This window comes from Gouania willdenowi, chromosome 14, assembly GCF_900634775.1.
Source record: "Gouania willdenowi chromosome 14, fGouWil2.1, whole genome shotgun sequence".
Lineage (NCBI taxonomy): Eukaryota > Metazoa > Chordata > Actinopteri > Blenniiformes > Gobiesocidae > Gouania > Gouania willdenowi.
In genome coordinates, this window is record NC_041057.1 from 24515384 (window position 1) to 24522055 (window position 6672).

Consider the following 6672-nt stretch of genomic DNA (forward strand, 5'->3'; position numbering starts at 1 on the left):
ACACACACACACACACACACACACACACACACACACACACACACACACACACACACACACACGATCATCACATGAACACCAGATCATTACCTGGGTTCTGATTGGATTTCATCCCACTAGTACAGTGCCCGTCAGAACTATGTATTCATATAGTGGGAGCTTAAGTAGAGTTGTCAATTATGGCCAAATGAGTATGTGTTTGAAGGTTGGATGTACAAAGAGGTATACATACTCTGTACTCTGTAGTGTTACAAAAGGGTAAATCTATAAATATTAATTAAAAAGTGTGTGCAATTTCCCTGGTTTATTTGTATGGAGCATGTGCATAATAAATGTGTTGTTTTTTTTACTCAGTTTTATATTTTATTTTGTTTGGTGTATGTTTCCATAATGTATGTTTTTTGGAGTCATAATGTGTATTTGTGTTTTTGTGCGTTTGTTGTAATTATTGTTTTTTGTTGCCATTGTAGTGTGATTCTGGAGTCATTTTGTGAATTTCTGTATCTTTTTGGTGTAGTTTTGTGCATTTCTGTTGTCATTTTGTGTAATGTAAAGCTCCAAACTACATGAGTGAATAAGTAAATTAAAGTATCATCTACAATTCGGCTGTCTTTTTTTTAAACAAAAATCATTGCTTACCTTCGAATGGAGGTTCAATACACTCTAGTGAAACAGCGCGTTAATGAGCAATTACACTGACAGCTATATGGTTTAAATGGGAAACTTGTCTGCAAAAGACTCACCAGTGGCTGGCAGTTTCAAATGATCTAGAGCACCGTGTTTGAGACGCTAACGATAGCATGGCACCGGAGGAAGTGGAGTCTGGTACAGAGATGGAGATGAAAGAGGAAGTGGAGTGGACCCAAAGTTTGGAATCACGGGAATCATTTTAAATAACCATGAAATATTAATTTTAATTACTTTCAGCAGTACAAAAACATTTTTTTAATATTGACCTTCTTTTATTTTTTTTTAACCTAAACAAACTGCTACACAGTGACGTCATGAATCCAGAACTGGAAGTAGCGCGCTCAATACCGTGCTCATTACCGCGCTCATTACTGAGAGGGTCGTAATCTTAAAATGCACGTTTTGAACGTTTTGCTTCACCAAATTACTCCAAAATAACTGATGCACACACTTGGGGTATTTGGAACCCATTGACACACACACACACACACACACACACACACACACACACACACACACACACACACACAGACTTTTATAGACAGATAGACTAGTACAGTGCCGGAAGTATGTATTCATATAGTGGAGACTAAAGTAGAGTCGTCAATTATGGCCAACTGAGTATGTGTTTGAAGGTTGGATGTACAAAGAGGTGTACATACCCTGTAGTGTTATAAAAAGGTATGTTTGTGCAAAGTAAAATAGTGTGTGCAAATGACCAAATTTCTCCAAAATAACAGATGCACACACTTGGGGTATTTGGTTTCAGGTCCAACACAAACCGCGTTGGGGAGATATTCACGCACACAGACCTTTCTTGCTTTTATTAGTAGACTAGTTGTGCCCATTGGAACTATGTATTCATATAGTGGGAGAATAAGTAGAGTTGTCAATTATGGCTAAATGATTGGATGTACAATGAGATGTACATACTCTGTACTTTGTAGTGTTATAAAAGGGTTTATGTGCAGGTGCAAAGTAAAATAGCGTGTGCAATTTCTCTGGTTTACTTCTATGGGACGTGCGCATGATAAATGTGTTTGTTGTTTTTTTACTCATTTTTATACTTTGTTTGGTGTATTTTTCTGTAATGTATGTTGTTTGGAGTCATTCTGTGTATTTTTGTATCTTTCTGTTGTCTTTTTGTGCATTTTTTTGTATAATTATTGTTTTTGTTGCCATTGTAGTGTGATTCTGAGGGGTATTCCATAAAGGCGGGTTAACAAACTCTGAGTCTATCCATAAACTCTGGGTCAACATACGCCGCGATGGGAAACTCTGGGTATCGGATTCCATTAAAGCTGGTATGAAGTGGGTTAATCAACCCTGAGTATGTAAACCTTGGGTTACTTACGTGCACACGCGCGACAAAAAGCCATCATCAATGGATCAGAGATTTAATCGAGCTGCCATGGCAACCAAATGGAAAATAGTGATTTATTCACCGTAATGGGTGAAATAAGCCGTTGTTTGATGAATATGAGCCTGTTCAAAAGGTGCGTTCAGTCTTCAGTGACTATAGTGGCTTAAATCACCCATAATTAGTAATACTTTTTGGTCACTTCCTCACTTTATTGCTTCAGTGACGTGACGAGCGGTGAATAATATAAATAAAATGTGTCTGAGGAGACGTGGCAGCAACATAGGATGGCTGCATAGAGAGCCCTCCTGTTACACTGGATATAAAGACAGTAAATGCCGCTTGATACTGCATCATTTATACTGATTTTTTATGTAATATTGTCACCAGAGTCATCTCAACGTCCTAAAAAATGTCATAAAAAAACACTCAAGCGGGACGCGAACCCGCTACTCGTCACTTTCAAGAGCAGCATCACATCTCACTGTGCCATCATAACTTCAAAGATGCATGATCTACAGATTTAACTGTATAACAATATAAAACAACAATTGAGCCTTAAAAGTGGATTTATTTAAATTATCATCTCCTCCTTTATATTATCCACAGGTTTGTATTCAGTGAACTTTATTACAGACGTCAGTAGATTTTTTAATGCAGATCAACCTCTCAGTGTCTTTCACTTAATGATCTGTATCCACAATGTAAGAAAGAAAATTCCGTTTGCACAAAAAAAAAAAAAAAAACGTAAAGCAACACAACATTAATGATGTGAAAACTTCTGTGGTGTGTGATGTTACTAATGTGTTTCAGAGAAAAGTGTTAAGGTTTATTAAAGTGTTCAGAAATGGTGTTCAGGTGGGCGGAGCCAGGTAGAAACCCAGGGTTTCTTTGATAAAACCTGCCAGTGACCAGGTTTAGTTCACGGACAATGTTGCCCGGTTAACATACTCAGAGAAGAACATACCTCGCTTTTTGGAATGGGATACTCAGAGTTTCCCTCATTTGAGCCTGAACATACTCAGAGTTTGAACATAACCCGCTTTAAGGAATACCCCTCTGGAGTCATTTTGTGTATTTTTTTTTTTTTTTTAGTGTAGTTTTGTGTATTTTTTTGTATATATATATATTCAGTTTTGTGTATTTTGGGTCATTTTCATATTTTTGTTGTCGTTTGGTGTGTGTGTGTGACTCGCTACTCCGCTCACACACGCACACGCTTCAGTCGCGCACATGCACCCACATCAGTGACTCATGCCCAATAAGTGAGACATGAGAGCTTTGCTAGTATATCAGTGTGAGCGCGGCTGCTCAGACATAATGTAATGTGTTTTTTTGAGTCATTGTGTGTGTTTTTGGAGCCTTTTTGTATATTTTTGTGCATTTCTGTTGTCGTTTAGTGTACTTTTTGTATAAATATTGTTTAGTTTTACATCATAATGTGTATTTTTGTATCTTTCTTTTTGTGCATTTTTTGTATAATTATTGTTTTTTGTTGCCATTGTAGTGTGATTCTGAAATCATTTTGTGTATTTTTTGATTTTTTTCTGGCGTAGTTTTGTGCATTTCTGTTGTCATTTTGTGTATTTTTTGTATAAATATTTAGTTTTGTGTACTTTTTGTACAAATATTTAGTTTTGTGTATTTTTTGTATAAATATTTAGTTTTGTGTATTTTTTGTATAAATATTTAGTTTTGTGTATTTTGAGTTATTTTAATATTTTTGTTGTCGTTTGGTGTGCACGTGTGACTAGCACATCAGACCCAATCAGAGAGACTTGAGAGCTTTGCTAGTTTATCTGTGTTAGTGCTGGCTGCTCAGATGCCCCTCCCCCTCTCCGGTCTAAACTATCTTCCTGTCTTTTACTCGTGTGGTGTTTGCAGTCCGTGTCTGCTTGGCTGTGTGCGCAGCAATTGGCTCTGGCCGCACACGTGACTGGGTGAGGCGCTCTGCAGTGAAATAGATATAGATGGAGCGCTAGCGCCCCCTCAAACACTGAGGTCAAAAGCTGAATAGGTTTCACTTCAGGGCCGTCCAGAAGTGAAATAAAATTAAAATCAACATTTGGAAATCACCAAATTACTCCAAAATAACGGATGCACACATTCTGGTATTTGGAAGCCGTTGACAAAGTTTCAGGTTGAACAGGCACCACGTGGGGGAGAATCTTGCTCCACAAACGCACACAAACCTTTCTTGGATTATGGTATAGATATGTGTTTAGTTTTTTTGAATTGACATAAATATCAATACATTTTTATATTGTTTTTGTATTTTTTTTTTTAATTAGTCAAAGTTCATTATTGTCACTTATAAAATCTAGTTGACTCTGATGGAAATTTTTTGTCAAAAAAACACTGCAATACAGTACAAGTGTGGACCCAAATGCAGTCAAGACAGCTGAATTGAAGAGCTTGAGGTTTTATTGCAAAGTCTGGGTATGACCGGCAGACTGGAAGGCAGATGGAGGAGATTGATGGAGTTAATCTGATCCTGCAGGCAGACATAGGGTTGTGGAGTGTTAGGAGGTAAGCAGGCTTGGACATGTCACTGGTGGAGATCTGAACAACAGGATAGGAAACAGTTAGAACTCGGAAGAATAGACACTGGGAATTCATTCTAATAAAAGTTTAGAGCAGCCAATGGTTACTACCACTTGAGTAGACTGAATAATCTGGCAAAGTGTAGAGCAGAAACCAGGGTTTTTGTAATGCAGCAGATGAGCAGGTGAGCTGCAGGTGTGAGTCGTCAGATGCTTGATTGAAGAGGCCACGCCCCCCAGAGAGGGCACAGAGGACTGGAAGAGACAAACTTGAGCAATGACACATGAAAGGCAGGATGGACCTTCAGCGACGGTGGAAGTTTGAGGCGCATAACAGAAGGATGGATCACTTTTTCATTCTCATAAGGCCCAATAAACTTTGGGGCCAATTTACGCGTGTCGACTAGAAGGGGCAGTTCCTGGGAGGAGAGCCAAACCTTTTGTCCAGGTAAGTATGTGGGAGCTGGAGTGTGGTGTCTGTCTGCAATCCTTGGGTTCCTTGCTGCTGAGCGCAGTAGTGCAGCCCAGGCAGCCCTCCAGACCCGACGACAGCGCCGCATGTTTGCCTGGACCAAGGGAACTGCTACCTCCTCTTCTTGAGCTGGGAAGAGAGGAGGTTGGAAACCCAAGGATATCATGAAAGGAGTCATACCCATTGCAGAGCCAACCATGGAGTATTGGGCATATTCAATCCATGGGAGACAAGAACTCCTGGGTGCTGGGTGGTGAGTGGTGACACAGCGGAGGGCTGATTCCAAATTCTGATTTGCCCTTTCAGTTTGCCCATTAGTTTGAGGGTGGAAACCTGAGGATAAGCTGGCAGTAGCTCCGAGAGCATGGCAGAAAGCCCTCCACACTTGAGATGAGAACTGGGGACCTCTGTCAGAAACAATGTATTGTGGAATGCCGTGGAGGCGGAAAATGTGCAGCACCATGATATCAGCAGTCTCTGTCACAGAAGGAAGCTTAGGAAGAGGGGCAAAAGGCACAACCTTGGAAAAAATGGTCTACAATAGTGAGTATTGTTGTATTACCCTCCGACGGAGGCAACCCCGTAACAAAGTCCACAGCTATGTGTGACCAAGGGCGACTGGGGACAGGCAGGGGGTGCAGCAATCCAGCAGGAGCCTGATGAGATGATTTGCTGCAAGCACAGATGACACAGGAAGACACAAAGGCCCTAGTAGCACGGGAGATGGTGGGCCACCAAATTCTCTCCTTAATAAATGTTAGAGTATGGTTAATACCAGGGTGACAGGTGAGCTTAGAGGAGTGTCCCCACTGAAGCACTTGAGAGCGCACAGATTCAGGTACAAATAAACAACCTTGTGGTGTGTTACCTGGATCAGGTTGTGTGCATTGTGCTTCTCGGACAATGTTTTCAATCTCCCAGTGAGCTGCTGCCACCACACAGGCTGGGGGGATAATGGTCTCGGGCTGGGTCACCTCAGTATATTGAGCCGAAAGGCGGGAAAGAGCATCTGGCTTAATGTTCCTGGAGCCAGGACAGTATCCCAGGGAGAACTTAAATCTCCCAAGGAACAGGGACCAATGTGCTTGACGGGAATTCAGCGTCCTGGCTGAGCATAGATATGACCAATTCTTGCGATCGGTCCAAACAATGAATGGCTGCTCAGCTCCCTCCAGCCAATGTCTCCACTCTTGCAATGCTAGTACCACAGCCAACATCTCTCGGTTTCATAGTTACGCTCTGCTGGAGAATGTTTGCGGGAGAAGTAGGCACAGGGGTGGAGCCTAGAATCAGAGGAGGATCTCTGGGAGAGTACAGCAACAACTCCAGAGTCCGAGGCATCTACTTCCACAATAAATTGCAGAGAGGGATCAGGATGGATCACTATAGCGACTATAGGGCGACCGTGGCTCAGGTGGTAGTGGGTCGTCTTCTGATCGAGAGGTTGGGGGTTCGATCCCAGTACCTGACTATGTGTCGAAGTGTCCTTGGGCAAGACACTGAACCCTAAGTTTCTCCCAGTGGTCGACTAGCGCCTTGCATGGCAGTCCTGTCCCACTGGTGTATGAATGTGAGAGTGATTGGGTGAATGAGCTGATATGTAAAGC